The following is a 19,986-nucleotide window of genomic DNA, read 5'->3' as shown; positions in this document are numbered from 1 at the left end:
ACTGCATCTGTTTGTAACCAGCAATAACATGAATAGTGCAAGGAGACATTGTAGGTGTTTCTAAATAAGGGAAAAAGAAGGAAGAGAGTGTCAGGTTGCTGGTAATTAATGGGGGGTAACCCCTAGATAAATATAACTAAGAAACGAGAGCAAAAAGCTAGGACAGAAATAGATAAATCTGAAAATTCCTGTTCAAATCTTTTAGAGTATGAGAGCAACCCCTATAGACCAATAAAAATAAAACATAACTGTGGCGAAAGTAACCTCGCCACTGGGTTTTTGAGAGGCCTGCTTCCAGTCTCTTGCCCTGTGACTATGGCCCCTGGGGTGTATTTCCGTTTAAAAACTTGATTTGTGCATATTGGGACTTAGCACAATGTCCCTTTTCAAACATGTGGCGGCGGTTGTGGGAATATATTGTATTTTGGGGTACTTTTGGGGGTTTGTAAAAATGTATGTTTTTTCTGTTTGGAGTTAATTGAGTTAGCCCATTGTCTTTGTTAATTGTATCACAGGCAGAGGGGAGGGATTGTGTACACTGTAGGGGAGTGTCTGCATGTGAGATACTGTTTTGATTGGTTTTGTGACTGTCCTGTGCTCCACAAGGTCCACATTGGTGGTAACCATGTGGGGAAAACTGTATAAAAGACAATAAAGCCTCAGATCTGCTGAGTTCCTGTTATACCCTCAACATAGAGCCTCGTCTCATGTGTGGAAGAAAAGGCTGCATCTACAATTGGGGATTGCTATACTCTGCATACTCCCCTGGGCTATAATCACTCTTTTAAAAGCTTTTCCTGCTATGCTCTCTGTGCTAGGAGATGCCTACCCACTGGGAGCTGGATCGTGGTCTTGGGTACAGGGTGGGTGGAGGACAGCGATACCTCAACCAAGCTGCAGTGGTTTGTGTGATCTGTGGGGCTTATGGTGTCTGGTGCAGTGCTGATGGTCCTTGGTAAGCACTGGGAGCATTGATTGGTGGAGGGTCCTTCACAATAACATTTAATGAAACTTAAGGCTAAAATTCCTTGTGACAAACTCCCCATTTTTAGGGAGTTTGCAATGAGTATATGGAGGGGACTACTTGCCAGCCTCCTGCCCCAAGACTATGGGCCCTGCAAAAAGACATGCTAAAAAGTCTATTTGGGCTTATGGGATTTTAAAACACTTTGGCTGCCCCTTTAAGTCCATGGGAAAATGTGCCTCTTCCCCTCCCCCTTTTTTCCTGACCTATTGTTCTACTGTCCCTCCTCAATCTCCCATCAGCCCTTGATATTTTCTGACCTCACCCTTTCTTGTACTTTAGGGCACTTTTAACATTGGACATATTGAGCGCTCAGATCCAAGCTATCTGGGGATATGTTGGACAGATAGATTAAGCATTGTATTATATGAGTTATGTATTTTTATGTGATTTTATAACAGTTTTTGGACGTAAGCTAATTATCTCCAGGATAGAGGAGAAGATAGACCAGCCGGACAGCCTAAATCTGTTGATTGGCTGTTGTAACTTTGTGTCCGGTGCTCCACAAGGTCCACGTGGGCGATAACCTTGTGGGGAAAACTGTATAAAAGAAGAAGCTGTATCATTAAACCTTCAGTTCTACTTCAATCTCAATTTATAGTCCTGTCTCTTATTGGGGGAATCTGCTACAAGGGATTGCTATGCTCTTCATACTCCCTTGAATAATCACTAAGCTCTTGTAAGAGCTTGTTCCTGTGCCTGTCCTGCTTCACTCTCTGGGGAAAGAGAGGTTCACCCACTGGAACCTGGAGCCTTGTCGTAGGTCCAGGGTGGGTAGAAAACGGCGAGACCCCAACCAAGCTGCGGTGGTTATGGTCTCTGGTGGAGTGCTTGGAGCTCTCAGGAAGCGCTAGGAGCATCCTTCAACGAAGGTACTGTCACGTATTCATCCGCTTATAAAAATTTAGTTAATGGCATTTACTGCCCACACAGGAAAAGTTGTGCCGAGCAGCAACCAAATCCACAGAAGGGTTAATGCTGAGCAGCAATTATGCAAATGGTACCTGGTAACTGCCTTTGGGGTCAAAGGCCGGTTGCAGCATATCCGATCTAGAGGAGGGGTATTTAGGCCCAGTTCTCATCCTGCTCAGTGCCCTGTCGTGGTTTCCCTTGTGGTTGTCCGAGAGCGCGTTATTGATTCTGGTAATTCTGGTTATTTGACTTTGGCATTGTTTTTGACTTCCCTGTTTTCTGGCATCCCTGACTCCTGGCTTTTCCTTATTGTTGTGTCTCTTTCTGTTTCCTTGACCTTGGCTATTCCTGACTATTCTTTAGTATGTTAGTCCGGCCATTCTAAGGTCCGGTATACGTTACCTATCAGTCCTCTGTGTTACACAATTCTATGTGCTGGATCATTCTGTAATCCTGACATTACGACATGGCCATAGATCCTGTAGAATTGTGTAAGCACATAGCTGCTTGCGAATGGAAACTAGAGGAGAATGATCACCGCATGGATCAATTTGCCCAGGCCTTCAGTACACTTCTTACCCGTACAGCGCATCTGCAACTGCTCCTACTGTCTCACCTCCGCCTTGTGTACATCCACCTATAGTATACAAGGCACCAACTATCTCTCGATCTCCTCCTCTGCATTTTGATGGTAATTTCCAAGAATGCCGGGGATTCCTTAAAGGAACACTATAGTCACATAAATTACTTTAGCTAAATAAAGCAGTTTTAGTGTATAGATCATTCCCCTGCAATTTCACTGCTCAATTCACTGTCATTTTAGGGAGTTAAATCACTTTGTTTCTGTTTATGCAGCCCTAGCCACACCTCCCCTGGCTATGATTGACAGAGCCTGCATGAAAAAAAACAACTTTCAAACAGATGTAATTTACCTTAAATAATTGTATCTCAATCTCAAAATTTAACTTTAATCACATACAGGAGGCTCTTGCAGGGTCTAGCAAGCTATTAACATAGCAGGGGATAAGAACATCTTAAAGGACCACTCTAGTGCCAGGAAAGCATACTCGTTTTCCTGGCACTAGAGTGCCCTGAGGGTGCCCCCACCCTCAGGGACCCCCTCCCGCCCGGCTCTGGAAAGGGGAAAGGGGTTAAATCTTAACTTTTTCCAGCGCTGGGCGGAGAGATCTCCTCCTGCTCTCCTCCTCCGATCCTCCTCTTCTCCTCCCCGTCGGCTGAATGTGCACGCGCGGCAAGAGCTGCGTGCGCATTCAGCCGGTCACATAGGAAAGCATTCATAATGCTTTCCTATGGACGCTGGCGTGCTCTCACTGTGAAAATCACAGTGAGAAGCACGCAAGCGCCTCTAGCGGCTGTCAATGAGACAGCCACTAGAGGACATAGGGGGAAGGCTTAACCCATTCATAAACATAGCAGTTTCTCTGAAACTGCTATGTTTATGAAAAAATGGGTTAACCCTAGAAGGACCTGGCACCCAGACCACCTCATTAAGCTGAAGTGGTCTGGGTGCCTAGAGTGGTCCTTTAATTAAACAGAACTTGCAATAAAGAAAGCCTAAATAGGGGCGGGGCTGGACCGCCGAGCTGGACGGTCGCAGGCAAGAGGAGCTCCTGCATCACATTGCTAAAAATGACCAAAAACCATGTCTTTTAATGGAAAAACAGACCGACCGCAACAGCGCCTAAAGCAGAAGGACGGCTGGAACCAGGGAGAGGCTGACTCTTCAGGCTTCAGTTCCCTGGAGGAGAAATTTTCAGTGCCCCGATTGAGGCCTTCTCCGGTGGTGAGTGGGGCGGACGGCCGCTGCCCCACTATCCTGCAATACAGCATCCAGCCTAGAGCATGAACCCGGGCGAATCCGGCCCTGTTCCCCCCCTAAGGACCGGGGGGGTGATCCCGGTCCACACCCTAAAGGCCCGATCGAGTTACACCAGACAAAGCCGGGGGCCCAACCGCTGCACCCAAAATAGCGGCCGCCATGTGCGTAAGAGAGAAAGGGAGGATCAGCAACCCAACCTGTGCCGACGGCTGACACCATGGCTTATGCCTCCAGACACTGCCATGAAGGGGAGAAAGACTCTTACTACCTGCCCCAGCAGCCATCCGAACTAATGATGACATCAGCTGCACAGGGGGACGGAACTACCCCACGCCCCGACCACAACTGACCGCAAGGACCGAGCAGGGCGCCAAGCAGGGTACCCCACCGCGAAGATGGACATCCTGCTCACCTTTTGTCCAGCCTGCCACCAGACGACTCACGTTCCGGCGACACTAAGCCTCCCACCTCGGCTGACCCCGGCCCTCGGAGGACCAAGCATACCACAAAGCAGCTGCAGCACCGGAGACACCAGCGTGTTCATATGCCTGCTCTGGAGGACACTCACTCCCGTTACACAGAACGAGCAGGTGTCAGTCAGCAGTGGGACTCCCCCTCCGAGAGCGGTCTCAGGACCACCATGATGGCGGCTCCCCGCTTGGGCAGTACGGTCAGCCCGGATTGGCCTGGGTGATAACAGCGACGACAATATTAAAGCGGCTGACGATAATATTAGCTCCGGTGTGGGTAGCCGCAGGGGGAGCTCCACTCATTACAAAGTGGTTAATTGTTATGTTAAGCGCCAGGTGAGTTTTAGCAGCTTACTCAATCGCATCACAGCTAGCCTGCAGTCTAATTTACCTGAAACTAAACAAGCTCACAACGTAATCTATTACTGCTATTTATTTCTCATGAGCGTTGACTTAGCTTTTTTGGTTAAAGAGTTGATGAGTTATATTTCGGCTTTCAGTGAAAATTTTCCTGCATCCAGATAGCGCAAAAATACTTGTGCATGCTTAACATTGTGTCTAACTACCTAGCAGTGACAAGCCTTTACACATACTCTAGACAAGTTGGTTAAACCTGTGTCTATGCTGGGGGCTCAAAAAAGTATGCATTGTACTGTAATGTCAGGATATTGCTAGATCATTTAATCTGAGCTCGACTCATTCAACACTTGAACGCTTACCGTTAGGTCTAGAAGTGAGCTTCTTAACTACTAAAACTGTGATTGTAATTCCATAAACACTATACATGACCTTGATTACATCTATTGTCTCACGTAATATACCCACATACAAGCTATTAGTAATAGAACAAACCACTCATGTTAATATAAAATTGTGCAAGTACTACCATGTACCCCACTGTTATAACTGTCACTGCAAAGTTTGTGGAATGCCGTTGGGGTACCACATACGCGTTGTTATATCTTTATGCACAACAAAAATAAAGAATTTAAAAAAAGAAAATAAAAAAGAAAGCCTAAATAGGGCTCTCTTTACAGGAAGTGTTTATGTAAGGCTGTGCAAGTCACATGCAGGGAGGTGTGACTAGGGTTCATAAACAAAGGGATTTAACTCCTAAATGGCAGAGGATTGAGCAGTGAGGCTGCAGGGGCATGTTCTATACACCAAAACTTCTTCATCAAGCTAAAGTTGTTCAGGTGACTATAGTGTCAACCAAATCGAATATAATTTTGAGGCCTCATGGGATCTTTTCCCACAGACAGAGCTAAAATTGGTTACCTGATGAATTAATTAAAAGGTAAAGCTTTAGCTTGGGCCAATCCATTATGGGAGAGTAATAGGAGTGTGGCACACAATTACCAGGAGTTTATTACGGAATTTAAACTTACGTTTGAACCTTTAGGCAGGGAGGAAGACGCCTCTACTGCCCTGATGCATATCAGACAAGGGAACCGGTCTATCTTGGAGAATGCCATAGAATTTCGTACCCTAGCTTCCGAGGTAGACTGGACTAATAGTGGGTTAATCTCTGCATTTAAAAAGGGACTATCTGAAACTATGCTAGATGAGATTGCCGCCAAAGACTTACCGAAAAAGCTTAATGAATTTATCACTTTTGACATGCAAATTGATGATAGATTGAAAACCTACTAGAAACAAGACCAGACACATGAATATGCCTTTAGCACCCCACTTCTCCAAACCTATTGTCCCTGAATTTCCTGTGCAGTCTGAACCTGAACCCATGCAGTTGGGGGTCACTAGACTGTTGGAAGCAGAAAGACAATATAGGAGAAAACAAGGCCTATGTCTATACTGCGGTAGAAAAGGACATATGAGAAACAATTGTCCCATACGTCCGGAAAACTACCGCACCTAAGCACCTTAAGGGGACAGGTCTTAGGTGTACTGGAAACGTCCTCTGGAATGGATAAAAATAGGTTTATCCTTGATATTTCTATTGCCTTTGAAAAGGTGAACTTTTCATGCAAAGCCCTGATGGATTCAGGTGCCGCTGGAAACTTCATCGACGTTCAATTTGTTAAAGGTAATACTATACCTATCAAGGAGAGACTATCACCCATAGCTGTTGAAGCTATTGATGGGAGACCACTCTCACAACCATTGATTACGCACAAAACCTTACCCATTAATTTGTCCATTGGTTCATTACACAAGGAAGAGATTACATTTCAGGTTATTGCATCCCCTTCCTGTCCAATCTTCCCTTCCTGTCCAATATTAGGCTTTCCATGGCTTAACAAATATAACCCCCATATTGACTGGGCTAATGGGGAAATATTAGAATGGGGTAAGGATTGTTATGAAAGGTGTATATTGAATGTTGCCAAAAGAGTGGGCACTATTGGATTACCCACTAGTACACCTCAAAACACAGAAAACCCTAAACAGTACCAAGACATTAAAGAAGCAAAACTCAGTTGAATACTCTACCTCCTCACAGACCTTATGACTGTTCCATTAATTTACTACCCGGTGCTAAATCCGCTTAAAATGGTGACAGGTTAGGCCCTGCTAGTTGCCAAGTGGCTTGAGAGGCTCTTACTATGTCACCTCAGGAGAGCAGAGTAATGGAAGAATATATTAAGGATTCATTGAATAAAGGCCACATACGGAAATCATCCTCGCCTGCTGGGGCAGGATTATTTTTTTATCTAAAAAGGACGGTGAGTTGCGCCAATCTATCGATTACAGGGCATTGAACAAAATCACCATTAAGAACGCTTACCCCTTTCCTCTTATTGCTGAATTATTTCATAGACTCCAAGGCGCTAAAGTATTTACTAAGCTTGATCTTAGAAGTGCTTACAATTTAGTGAGAATCAAAGAAAACCACGAGTGGAAGACTGCATTTAATACCAGAAGTGGACACTATGAATATCTAGTGATGCCATTCGGTTGTGCAATGCTCCAGCAGTTTTCCAAGATTTCATAAATGATGTACTCACGGATTACATTTACTTGTTTGTCTTAGTCTATCTGGATGATATCCTTATTTATTCTCCTGACATTCAGACTCACCACGATCATGTTAGACAAGTTCTGCAGACCTTGTTAAAGAGTCAACTTTATTGTAAATTAGAAAAATGCAACTTTAACCAATCTGAAGTACAGTTTTTGGGATATAATATCTCTGCCTCTGGGTTTCAGATGGATCCTAAAAAGCTGAAATCGGTTCTACAATGGCCTTTACCCACTGGGTTGAAAGCCATTCAAAGGTTCATTGGTTTTGCCAATTATTACAGAAAGTTTATAAAGGGATCTTCTTCAGTAATAGCCCCCATCACCAATATGACATGCAAGGGGGTTAGCAGTACGATATGGTCTAAGGAGGCTATAGAAGCCTTTGAAACTCTCAAACAGCGGTTTGCCTCCGCCGACATATTGATACATCCTGACACCAGTAAACCTTTCATATTGGAAGTTGATGCATCAGAGAAAGGGGTAGGGGTAGTTCTCTCCCAGAGGGAGAGCCAGGAAACTCTGTTACATCTTGTGGTTACTTTTCTAGAAAGTTATCTCCTGCTGTGTGCAATTATGATATTAGCAGTAGAGAATTGTTGGCCATTATTCTACGTCTCAAGGAGTGGCAACATCTTTAAGAGGGTTCCAAGGACCCCCTTTTGATAATTACTGATCACAAAAACCTGGCTTACGTAGGAGATGATAAGCTAGGTGGTCTCTGTTTCTTTCTCACTTTAATTTTCTTACTTACTTATAGACCTGGTTCTATACAGGTACCCAGTCGGGTTGCCAGGTGCTCCATTGCATTCTTATATAGAAGTACACCTAGTAAATAAAAAGGAGGGAAAGAAAGAGAGGTATGCAAAGATGTACTACCGTTAAATAGCAATAGTACCTATTGCTTGGGGGGGGGGGGGGGTTAAATAATAATTAAATTGTCTCATTCATCCAGAGAACTAAATAGTTATCAAATTAGCATATCCCCAACTCCCATCACCCAGTACCGAAGTAGCAACCAATCTCCTTGCCCCTAGTGCTAGAAGTTCAGCTGAAACTAACTATTAGCTACATGTAATGTAGTACGTTAAAATATATATAGCGAGGTGGCAAATCCGGGAGAGAAATTACAGCTGCAGCATCATCCCCTGTCAACCCCTGCCAAAACATCCCGACGCGCCTTTCGCCGAGTACCGGCTCTTCCAAGGTAGTGCACTGTGTGCTGTTGGTATCTCCCAGAGCGGAAGTGGTTATCTGGACCCCAACCCCCTCCTGCCTGGGATTGTGTTATGTTGAATGGAGACCCCCTGTGAGGATCTGTGCTTAAAAGAAGCCAGTTTCCCAATAAAGTTTGTCTGTGTTTAAACCTCCAAAACTGTGTGTTGTCCAGTTACTGGGGGAAATGGATCTCTTAATACATTAATAGCGGCGGTAACCAGCCTGGTTACCCAGGTTCTGCTACAACTGGTGGCTTTTCTGCGGTGGTCGTAGCCAGGCTCATCTCTGAGACCCAAGTGTTTTATCTGGCTCAGAAGCATGGGACAAACCACCCACAGACAGATGAATGATGAACCGGAGATAGGTCCCCAGAAAGCTCAACCCGAAAGCCCAAGTTACCCTTTGCTGCCTTTAAAGCATTCAAAGAGGCAAAAGAAGGCATTGATGATTTCCTGCACTAGTCTACTCCAATCCATATTGAAGTTAAACTGAGTCAGAGCTACAGCTACTTCTGCTGAAAATGAACGGTGGTAGTCATAGAAGGACATACCACAGTATTTGTGCCCCAGATGCACCAGCTTGTGCCTATACACGTCCAGTTCCTCTCGTTTCTCGGGATAGACAGAGCAAAACACATACGTACCATTACCATTAGTGTGAAATCTAATTGGTACTGGCAGACTAGATATTGCCAAGGGGCAAAAAAAAAAATCTGCTTAAAAGGGTGACAGGTTAGGCCCTGCTAGTTGCCAAGTGGCTTGAGAGGCTCTAACTATGCGTTGGCCCGATGGGATTTCATGGCCATAGAACGTTGTGGCAGGGTGTTGGCCTCTCAGTGACAGTTAAAGCAGAAGATAACATGGGAGTGACAGGTGATGCCCTCTCTATGCAACCATGCGAGGTGAATATCTATACCTTGGACCAATGGGCGTATACCTCAGAGTATTAGGATGGGTGTTGGCCTTGGGGGACCACTAGCCTACGGCATACAGGCCGGAAAATATATACTATTGGACACCTGGAACCCTAAAAGCCAGAAATATCTTCTAATAGCGGGCTGCAAAATGTAAGTAACACATAAATGTCGTACCTGAGACAGTAAGAATCTGAAATGTTGATTCACAGTAGAAGTAGAGTACAAACTGAACAAAATGTGACCAACCTAGAAGTGACAACTTTGATGAGCTGCCAAAAGAAAGGGTCAAATGCCCTGAATAACAGTTTGTGAATGAACTTGTGAGTATAATATAACCATACATAGCTGTTAACCAAATAGCAGGTTTCAGCCTTAACTATTAAATAACTTCAACCTTCTACCAAGATAATGATACGACCTGCAAAAATTTACAAATGAAACTGCAATATCATATTTAGCCAGGAGGTTAACCATGAATAATGAAAAATATGACCAATTTGTTTCAATTCGTGTAGACTCAGGACTTAAAATTGAAAGGCAATCGGCACGAACACCCTATACTTTAACCAGGTGTTTGTTCATTCCTGATATGTGTAAAACAGTCAGTTCGTATTAATTTAATACGAACTCCTATGAATAGCATGCATCGGCTAGTGTATGTGCAGGGAGCCGAACGAGGGTCACTGTTCATGTGTGTGAAAGACCCTACAAGAAAGAACTGAAATCATGAGTATGTGTGAGTCTATATGAAAACAGCCAAAAACATGTGAAAACTTACAAAACAGTAAGTAGTGGAATAGACCCAAACCGCGATGACGCCAAACGAATTTGACAGAGGCGCGATGGTTTGGGCCTAACTTACGGTTTAAACGAGCACTTCCAGGTTAGTCTTCAAGCAAGCTGGAGGAGGAAGTGGGCTAGGAATGTTCAGTGAGCGGTCAGGTAAGTAGAACCAGATGGACAGGAAGCCAAGAACCAGGACCACGAGGACACAGGTAAGAAACAGCAAGATGGCAACTTGTGAGTGAACGGAAGTAGTAACACTCAACTCGACAGACCAATGACGGTATGTGAGAGAGGATTGGATGCCCCCCTCCCACAACTACAGGCCCAGCTTTAAAAATATATAAATATACATAAATAAAATGAAGAACAATGTCCATAAAAAAATATACCGGTATGCGTTTCACCACTAGATGTGGCTTCCTCAGCCGGATCAGCGTTGTGAGAGTTCTTGGTTCCTAGCTTCTGTTTATATACCCTCCTAATTGGGGAATCTTCTACATCTGTGTATGTTACGTAGCTACCATGTAGGGTAGTACGTAACTATCTCCATAAGGATACAAAAAAACAAACAAACCAAACAACAGATGGGCGGACACTCTCACTTGGAGTACCGTCAGATTTAAATTATCTTGAGCTGTAGCTTTACATCCTTGTGTTCCAAGCCTTGCTCTTGGGGCGTGATGTCAGCAAGCCGCTCAGCTTGACAGTTACTGTTCATTCCAAATTTGTATCCATATATAGCCGTTTTCTCTAATGTTCATATTGTACAGTGCTGTTAGTCAGATTTTCGGTGCGGTCTAACAGATAAAGCCTTGAAAGTCTCTCCATAAATAAACATTAGGGAATACAAGGGGATATAACAATATAAAAGAGAAATTAGTTATATCCATCTTAATAGAGTTCTTATAATACTTATATCTACAATAATCTATTTGATTAATATCCATGTCAAAGTGATTATTCACCCGTAGTGATAAGCTTTTAAAGGAAATAAAAAGACGTTTAATATATTTCTTTCCCGTGATAATGATTTCTTTCCCTTATACATTACAGAGTATTTTCAAACTTGTTTTTATAATTCTTTACCTCTTAGTTTTTCAATATATATTTCTTTAAATAGTTAAAAATATAAAACATATATAAAAAATGTATAAGGGATATCCAAAAAGAAAAAACGGAAAGAAAATATATAAAAAGGGGAAGAATGTAAAAAACAGGGGGGTGGGGGGGATTCTCTATAGAAAATTGCATAGTTCGAAGTCCGAGTTCAATCCATATGGAATGAGAGTATTCATTTTAAAAATCCATTCCATTTCTACTTGGCCTATTTTTTTTTTTTTTTATAAAATCTCCTCCTCTCCAATTTTTTTCCACCTTTTTCACTCCTAAGAATATAAGGCCTTTTACATCTTGGTGGAAGTGCTGTTTAAAATGGTCAACGTTTGAAATTGTATTCACTAGCAGTCCTGCTTTATTCATTCTCTATACACAGTTATACCAGAGTGTTTTCTCACTATATCCAGACTATTAGGTGCTCTCGAAGGCATTACTGCTGTCTCTTAAATCTTACTTTTTTATGTCAACTCATTACATATCTCATATGTTGGTGTTTATATTGTGCTATTGGTGACTCAGCTAGGCAACTGGACCAGATTGGGTACATCTTTTTGGGACTTTCTATCTATTTATATATGTATAGGTCAACTTTGTAACTCAATCCGTTTAGGTTCTAATCCCCCGTTTGCTGTTCTACCTTTCTGGTTTTCTTGCCCTAGGCTTGGCCAATGTAGAGAGCTCTCCCAGAATTTACTCCGTAGTTACGCACTCTCCTATGGGGGCATATGCGAACATTAGAGTGTACTGTTGCTGCAAGATATCACTCCATAGAAATTTAGGGTATTCAGTGGTTGATAGCGACCAATAAATAATTGTACTTTATCCGGTCCAACACTGAAATATTCCTCACACGTATCAGATCTTTTGAGCGACTTACTTTTAATGTTTTTGTTTCATTTCCCTGTGTTTGATACATTTTGGTTTATTTAGTTTGGCTTCTCCTTTTAACGATGTAAAAGTTATGTATTCATTGATATTTCCTATAGTTTTAATATTTGCTTGTGGACTGTAAACGTTCTCCCCTTTCTTCACTTTACTCACCAACAGGTTTATCCCCTGGTTTCTGTCCTGGACACGTTACATTTCTATTTGTTGCTTCCACTTTCTGCTATTTACCTCTATTTGCGGAGTATACTGATCTGACTGGTGGATAAATTCTAAGTGATTTAGAAATTATCTTTATTGTGGTTTATTATTTATTGTTGCCATAATTGCTGCGATATTTATACTTGTTGTTATAATGGTACCAGGAAGTAAATGAAGAAATAAGTTTCTGCAAACTAGTACATTAGTGGGGTGGGGTGCACTTCATATCCGAGAGTCAAATAGAAGCGTATAATAGTGCGCTTACTGTGCAGTTGTAAACATTCTAATTGTTTTACTGCTAATCTGCTGCATACATTGGAGTTTGAAAAAGTTTTTTTTTTGGTGCTAAATAGTACATTTTGGGGCCTGCTCTTCATATCTGAGAGTCAAATCGAAACGTCTAATAGTGCACTTACAGCGGAGTGGTAAACATTCTTATTTTCTGGGTGCTAATCTGCTAAATCTGCTCTTCATATCTACAAGTAATGCTATAACAAAATTAAACAAGTTTTATACTATGTATGGGCCAACCAGTGGCTGTAAAAACAAAGTTTTACTGGTTACATTCATGACTACACAGTGAACAGGACCTTAATGTAGTGTGTTCTTTTTTAAAAAAAATCATACAGCATCCTTTCATATGCTTTTCAGATGTCATATTGTTAATTACAAATTTCTGTGTAGCCTGATTTTTTTTAAAAAGTGAAAAATAAGTGTTATTGTGATTCATATACAGAAGCATTTATATACATTAATATACATTTCTATATTGTGTAAAGACACAACTACAAAGTTAAAAACCAAACACCAAAACAACGTGCCCGACAATCTACCTGTGCATGACTAGTGTGATACAATAAGTCTACATCTTAAAAATGCAATAATGTGGTGGAATCTCGGTAAAAATAAATTTAGTAGGCCGAGATTACCACGTGGCATGCGTACGTGCATATGCTGACGTATCGGTCGGTTGGTTGCACGTGGCAAGATACGATCAGTAGTGTACGGAGCATGTGCAAGAATACCGGATGTAGTATTCCCCTCCTCCATTGTGCTGGACAAGCCATGCGGTCAAACAGGAAGTTAATTCTTATTTGTATTGATTGGTCAAGAGAATGTGCGGGTGGAGCTTAATATGGGAGGAGTTATGTGCCTATATAAGGAGCCTGCACTATTGTCCGGGGCTCAGAACTTGTTGTATTTTGGTTACATTAGTCCCTCTGAGTCCCGATCGGTGATCCGAATAAAGAATCTCTTCCTTCCTGAAGAAACCTGTGTCCATCTCTCTGTGTTTGGCTTCCGTCAGTTTCTCCGGTATCATTTGGTGCATTGGCCGGGAAGCTCATCGTTCAACGGTAGCTGAGAAGCAGAGGCGTGAGACGGTCTATCGTTGCCCACGTTCTCTACGGCTGCACCCCCGAACTTCTGCGTGGACCTCCCTTCGTCTCGGCGCCACTGGTTTGTTGTCCAGGAGATCATCGGCCTCTACGTAGGAAGTGCTGGGGTGTCCCCGTCGATGAGTGTGAACTCAGGTTCAGGAACGAGGAGGTAAGACGACCGCCGTTTTAGACGGCGGACCCACTAGGGGTATACCGATTGTGCGGTAGGCCCATAAGGGGTTAAATCTGTGTATGGAATCTGCCCCCTCTGTCGGAGGGAAGGAGCGAAGGCGCACCGCTCAATCGAACGCTCTTTAGTAAGACCGTTTGATTTGGTTTGGAGTCAGGCGGGGTTCTGGTGTAAATAGCCCTAGCCGGACACCGGTGTCTTGTCTAGACTAGCGTTCTAGGGTGTACAATTTGTTCGCTAGGTCGGAGGGACCGGGAGACTAAGCAGACTCTGATGTACATTATCGTTTGCTAGATCTCAACCTATCTTGGCTAAGTGGGAAGGCGTGTAAATTTGGAACCCACTAGACTTTTGATAGAGTAGAAAGACTAAAAGGGTTCTGTTGTAAATTCCGCCCTCTAGTTCGCTATATGTGGTGCTTGGGCAGTGTGGCTAACCAAAACGGATGTAGATAGTTTTAGGTAGTCCATCAAGGTACTGGCCAATAGTTTAGTTGGGATTGTATGTGTTAAAGATTGTTAGTAATGTGCATATCTTGTTAGATAGCGCAAGCTCATCCGTCTAGCGAGAGTGTTAATAGTGTGTTGCTGTATTATAGTGCACGGTACCATAACCCTGTATATTTACTGACATTGTATATAAGTACTAATCATTGTCGTCTATTGCATGTCTAACACCATAACCACTAATAATTGTATTGTGACCTTAAATTGTACTTTGACCTATGCTAACTGTGTTATGGTACTTTTTAAAAGTAAACCAAAATGTTTAAATGTCTATCTGTTCCTGTCCAAATCAATAAAATTAAATTGCGTATATACGCTGAAGTAATTAAGTCTGACACACAAGGTTCAGGTTAAAATAACTTCGAGAAAGTTTATTGGCAAGTGAAGAAAAAGCGGGCGCGCAGGCCCTTTTAAGAGGCATTTTGCGTCATCATTGATTATTAGAATATCAGCAAATAAACATCATCAATTGGATTAATTGTTAAGTGTCGGTGTTAGTGTCTTACCTATTGGTTCAAAAAATTAAGAGGTTAGTCCCGTGTCCACCCACCAGAGGTGGGATTATTCTGGACACGGGTGGGGACAAGGGGGTCCTAAACGTCATTTTACACGGTCAATGATATCAGGCTTCATGTCCAGGTGCAAGGTCTCTTATGAATAGAACATTTCATTACTACTGTGTTCTGTGGCCTTCAAACTATACTATCTTACAAGTTCTAAGGAGTAGCCAGCAAGTCTTAAGGAGTAGCCAGCACCTCCTGGTACTTGTCCTTGCAGGAAAACACAGTCTTTGTCTACTGTACTAATTGGGTTGAGAAGTTCAGTCACGTAATGTAGTTTTAAAATGAACAAGTTAAGTCATGAGGACAAAATGGAGGACTGAAGAAGTCAGGTTAGGAGGACAAAATGGAGGATCATCACAGTATAGAGTTAAAATGGAGTTAGTACAATAATTCAATACAAGTACAATAAAGATTTTAATAATCCCACATCAGTCCCCCCTATGAAATGTTAGATTCTAAGAGATAAAAACTTTATTAAGTTAGTACCAGGAAGACGTGTTAACCCAAAGGCACAGAAACCCCGTGGCCGCTAGCTAGGTGTTAATGCAAAGTGCAAGTCTGTCCCTAGAGCTGACCCTAATAGGCTAACTCATCCATCAGTATGGCTCTCGAACACTTCACACCCATGGGTGTCCCATGGCAGCTAACCCACCACTTCTCTACACGGGGCCTTTACCATTCACTGACAGATGCTGTCCCTAAGCTGGTCCCTTCCTAGAATTCCTGCACTTTATCAACAAAAGGGATTGTTTGCAGCGGCAGACAGGGTGAGTTGACGTCTTGGAAATCTTGGTCATCAACTTCGAGATGGGTGAAAGTGGGTGCCGCTTGGTCAACAGTCTTCATGAGGGATTTTCTCAGACATGGGAGGATACAACAAAAGAGAAGAGCAAAAATAAAAAGAAAAATTAGTATAGCCATACCAATCTGCATTAAAGCCTTTTGCCATCCTGTCATCCAACCAAACCATCTTTCCTAGGGATCTTTTACCCCAGAATTCCTTTTTAATTCTTCAGACAGGTCATTTAATTTTTCTATGGCTAAGGTAACTTTACCATTAGGGCCTGTGTTTTCTGGGATATAGGTACAACATGTCATGGTGTCGGGCAAAATTTTACAAACCCCTCCTTTTTCGGCTAAGATCATATCTAGGGCCATTCTATTCTGGAAAGCCATTTGGGATGTGACCTGCAGCTGTTCGGCCAACCCCTGGAGGGCGTCTCTGGTATAATTAACAAAACGCTGTTGATTATAATAAATGTAATTTATCCAATTTAAATTCTTGTTTGCGGTAACTATGGTGAAAATTGATTCAAATCCCGCGGCAACTTCATCCCTTGCTTTAAACTCATTGGGCACCCCCCTAGGCACTCCAATGGCATCAATATACACATGAGGATCAAAACTTCCTTTCACTGGGGCGTCACGCTTAACCTTAGTGTGTTTGGACCCATGGGTGGCGAGGTGTGTGTCAGAGATGATATGTATAGGCATGATAGCTTTAGCCAAAGTACACTCCCCCCACCACTGTTTGTCCATTCTGGATCTTAGCTGTAAATCCCCACACAACCAGTAAATATCCCCTAATGACCTGGTGTGAAACTGCAACAAGTCCATAGAGACATTTCTGTAGGTAGCACAATACCCCTTAGAGAAGTTACCCAAGAATTTACCTATTCCATCGTAATTAGCATAACAAGTGTAATTACCTTTATACACGGTAATACCATCTGGGGGTTTGACATCCTGGGTTAGGAGAGGATACTCCTTTGTCCATGCAATACATATGGACCTGTTAAAATTATGGTGATAGGCAAAAAGGCTTAAAACACATTCTTCTATATCTACTGGTAGGATTAAAGGCACGGTACCCAGGTGAGGCCGGGCACCGCCACACACATAACATGCAGTTCTATTATGCTTATTAGCATTATATTTCATCCATTCTAACCATAGATTTACATCATTAAAACCTGTTTCAGCGGCCATGGTATCTTCAAAAGTGGGGTTAGCAATGGCCATCATGTCTTGAAAGGTCTGGATATGAGGTTTTAATGGGTTAGGGACCATATGGGTGGCCCCGTGCCACTCAGAAGAGTTGCACATATCTTTAAGGTAGAAATGCCCTAACTTTTTATAGGAACCCTTTTTCCAATACATTCCCATCACATACTGGTCCGCATCTGTTGGGCTTGGATGCTCAATGTTAAGAATTAATTTCATTGGTGTACTCCCCCCAGGCTTTCTCAAAGTCATCCTCTGGAGGAGGGATCTACCATGATCATCTACTTTAGATACGGCACTTTTTGGTTTGTAACCCCAGGCAGGCCCGGCATTCCATCCCGCCGCCCCCCAATGGTCACAATTGTGCCCCCATTGCTTGTCAACTACACAAACATATGGGTCTTTCGAATGAGGAATATCTCTATAGATGCTCTGGATTTGTGGTGTGGGAAATGGGCATTCTACAATATCACAGTAGTCAAAGGTATAAGTAGCCACTTGGGTGCACGATGAATTATACCAGAAGGTGTACCCACTAATATCTTTGGTAATGGCTACTTGCTGGGCCTTCATAAGGCTAATTAAGGAGAAGATGTACCAGAGATACATGTTTGTGCGCTATTCGCTTCCTCTGGGGCAGGAGATTTCTTGCAGTGGGAAGCGTGGATCCAATTTGGCCTACCGGCCAATTTGACGGAGGTTGCGGTAATCAGGAGAACCTGGAATGGACCGTCAAATCTTGGTTCTAGGGTATTTTTCCGCACAAACTTCTTGACCAGGACCCAATCTCCGGGAAGTAGGTTATGGGAACCTGTATCCAATTCGGGATCTGGAATTGAAGAGAAAACTTGGGCATGTATTTTGTTTAGGACACTTGCAAGTTCAGTTACATAGTCTACTAAAACATCTGATTGGAGTTGCAACTGCTGCGGATAATAACAACCTAGTCTGGGTGCTGTCCCAAATAGAACCTCATATGGGGACAGTGAATGCTTCCCTCTAGGTGTGTGCCTAACACTAAATAAAGCTATTGGTAGGCTTTCTGGCCAGGGCATCTTTGTTTCTTGTGACATTTTTAACATTCTGGTTTTTAGAGTGCCATTCATGCGCTCCACTTTACCACTACTTTGTGGGCCATCAGTTCTTTTGACAGGTGTGCAGGCCCATGTGCCCATTGGACAACTGCTGGATACAGATTTCTGGGAAGATAAAATTTGAAGTTGTTGTAATATATTCCGTCCTTTTGGACAGCTCCTTTCTTTTTCCATTTCTGGATCTCTTCAGGAGTAACTGTAGCTTGCTGTTCTTGTAAAATTCGCAAATCAGTAGGAAGAGTTTGCAGAGCAAAAATAGGGACTTCTCCTTCTTCTTGTCCGGACACTTCTTCATCCACTTCCTGCAGATCCCTGGCCGCTAGCTTAGCAGCCTGATCAGCCAAATGGTTGCCCTTTGCTTCATCTGTATCCAATTTCCCATGGGCCTTGACTTTCAAGACGGCCACTTCTTCGGGAAGTAGGAGGGCATCCATTAGCTCCTTGATTGCAGTGCTGTGTTTGACTGGTGTACCGGCGGTGGTAAGAAATCCTCTTGTCTTCCAAATTAGGCCGAAGTCATGTGCCACACCCAGAGCATATCTTGAATCTGTATAGATGTTGGCTAGTTTTCCTTTGGAAATTTTGCATGCTGAAGTCAGAGCCTGTAATTCAGATTCTTGCGCAGACATTGCTGGCGGTAAGGATGATGATTTGATGACTTCGTCTGTTGTGGTTACGGCATATCCTGTGTGATATGTTCCTCCTTCATCGGCATATCTTGATCCGTCCACAAACAGGGTAAAATCCGGATCTGGTAATGGATTCTCATGCACAGTTGGTAAGTGCACTGTTTCCATTTTCATCTGTTCAAAACAGTCATGAGGTGTTTCTGGGTCATAATCATTCTTTATGACCAAGTCTTGAAATTCCTTTTCCAGGAAATGGCGTGGCCATGCTTCTAGAAGGTCAGTTGTTGGGTATTTGGCAATACCATTTTCCTGTAGCTGTTCTTCATTCATGGTGGCCCATAGTTTTGCCATGGGCTAAAGATCATTCCATGACCTTGTCTTCAACTTGGTAACAGGAATATGTGGGATAGCGGTATCCCAATGGCGGTAGAGGTAGTTGAGTTGTTGAGGTAGCTGGACCAAGACCATGCTATTACCTTCAGAGTCACAATAGAAGTTTTGTGCAGTGAGCTTTACATCGGTCCAGTGGTAAAGCTCATCTTCATAGCAAGGTTCGGGGGAAATGTTTGGCTTGTACCACATGGTGCAGAAGGCGTAATCCGGGCCTTCACAAAGAGGTGTCTCATCTTCATAAAATGACAAATGTGGATGCATGACTTTCTTGATACATCCACAGAGCAGGTAGATGTAGGTTTCATCTGTGATAAATCCATAATAGATACCCCCCTCAGGGAGTGGAAGAAGAGTGGACGGATTAAGCACTTGACATCTTTGGATGGAAATGTTGTCAGGCAAGAGAAGATGACACTGTAGGCGCAGGTGTCTGGCTGGAGACACGTGCTTGAGCTGGACTTGGTTGATAATAGCAGAAATGTCATGAGGGGCCAAAACAACCAGAGGGTGGCCAAGGACCAGGTCCGAGGTTCTTTCTATGAGCTCTCTTGCGGCAAAAACAGCCCTGAGACAGGAAGGAGTCCCTCTGGCCACAATATCTAGTTGACATGAGAAATATCCAATAGGCCTCTGGCGGCCTCTTAAGTCATTCGTTTGGGTGAGAACTCCTGTTGCGTGGCCTTGTCTTTCAGAGACAAATAATTTGAAGGGTTTGGAGTAGTCAGGTAGGCCCAAGGCAGGAGCAGAAGCAATGGCACGTTTTAAAGCATCGAAATTGTCCAGAGCTTCATTGGTCAGACAAAACGGGTCAGACTTAAGAGCATCATAGAGAGGTTGCATAAGCAGAGAGGCTTCTGGGATCCATGCTCTGCAGTAGG

This window comes from Pelobates fuscus, chromosome 6 (assembly GCF_036172605.1).
Source record: "Pelobates fuscus isolate aPelFus1 chromosome 6, aPelFus1.pri, whole genome shotgun sequence".
In the NCBI taxonomy this organism is placed as follows: Eukaryota; Metazoa; Chordata; class Amphibia; order Anura; family Pelobatidae; genus Pelobates; species Pelobates fuscus.
The sequence above is the reverse complement of the archived record's forward strand: the minus strand, read 5'-3'. Positions refer to the sequence as shown.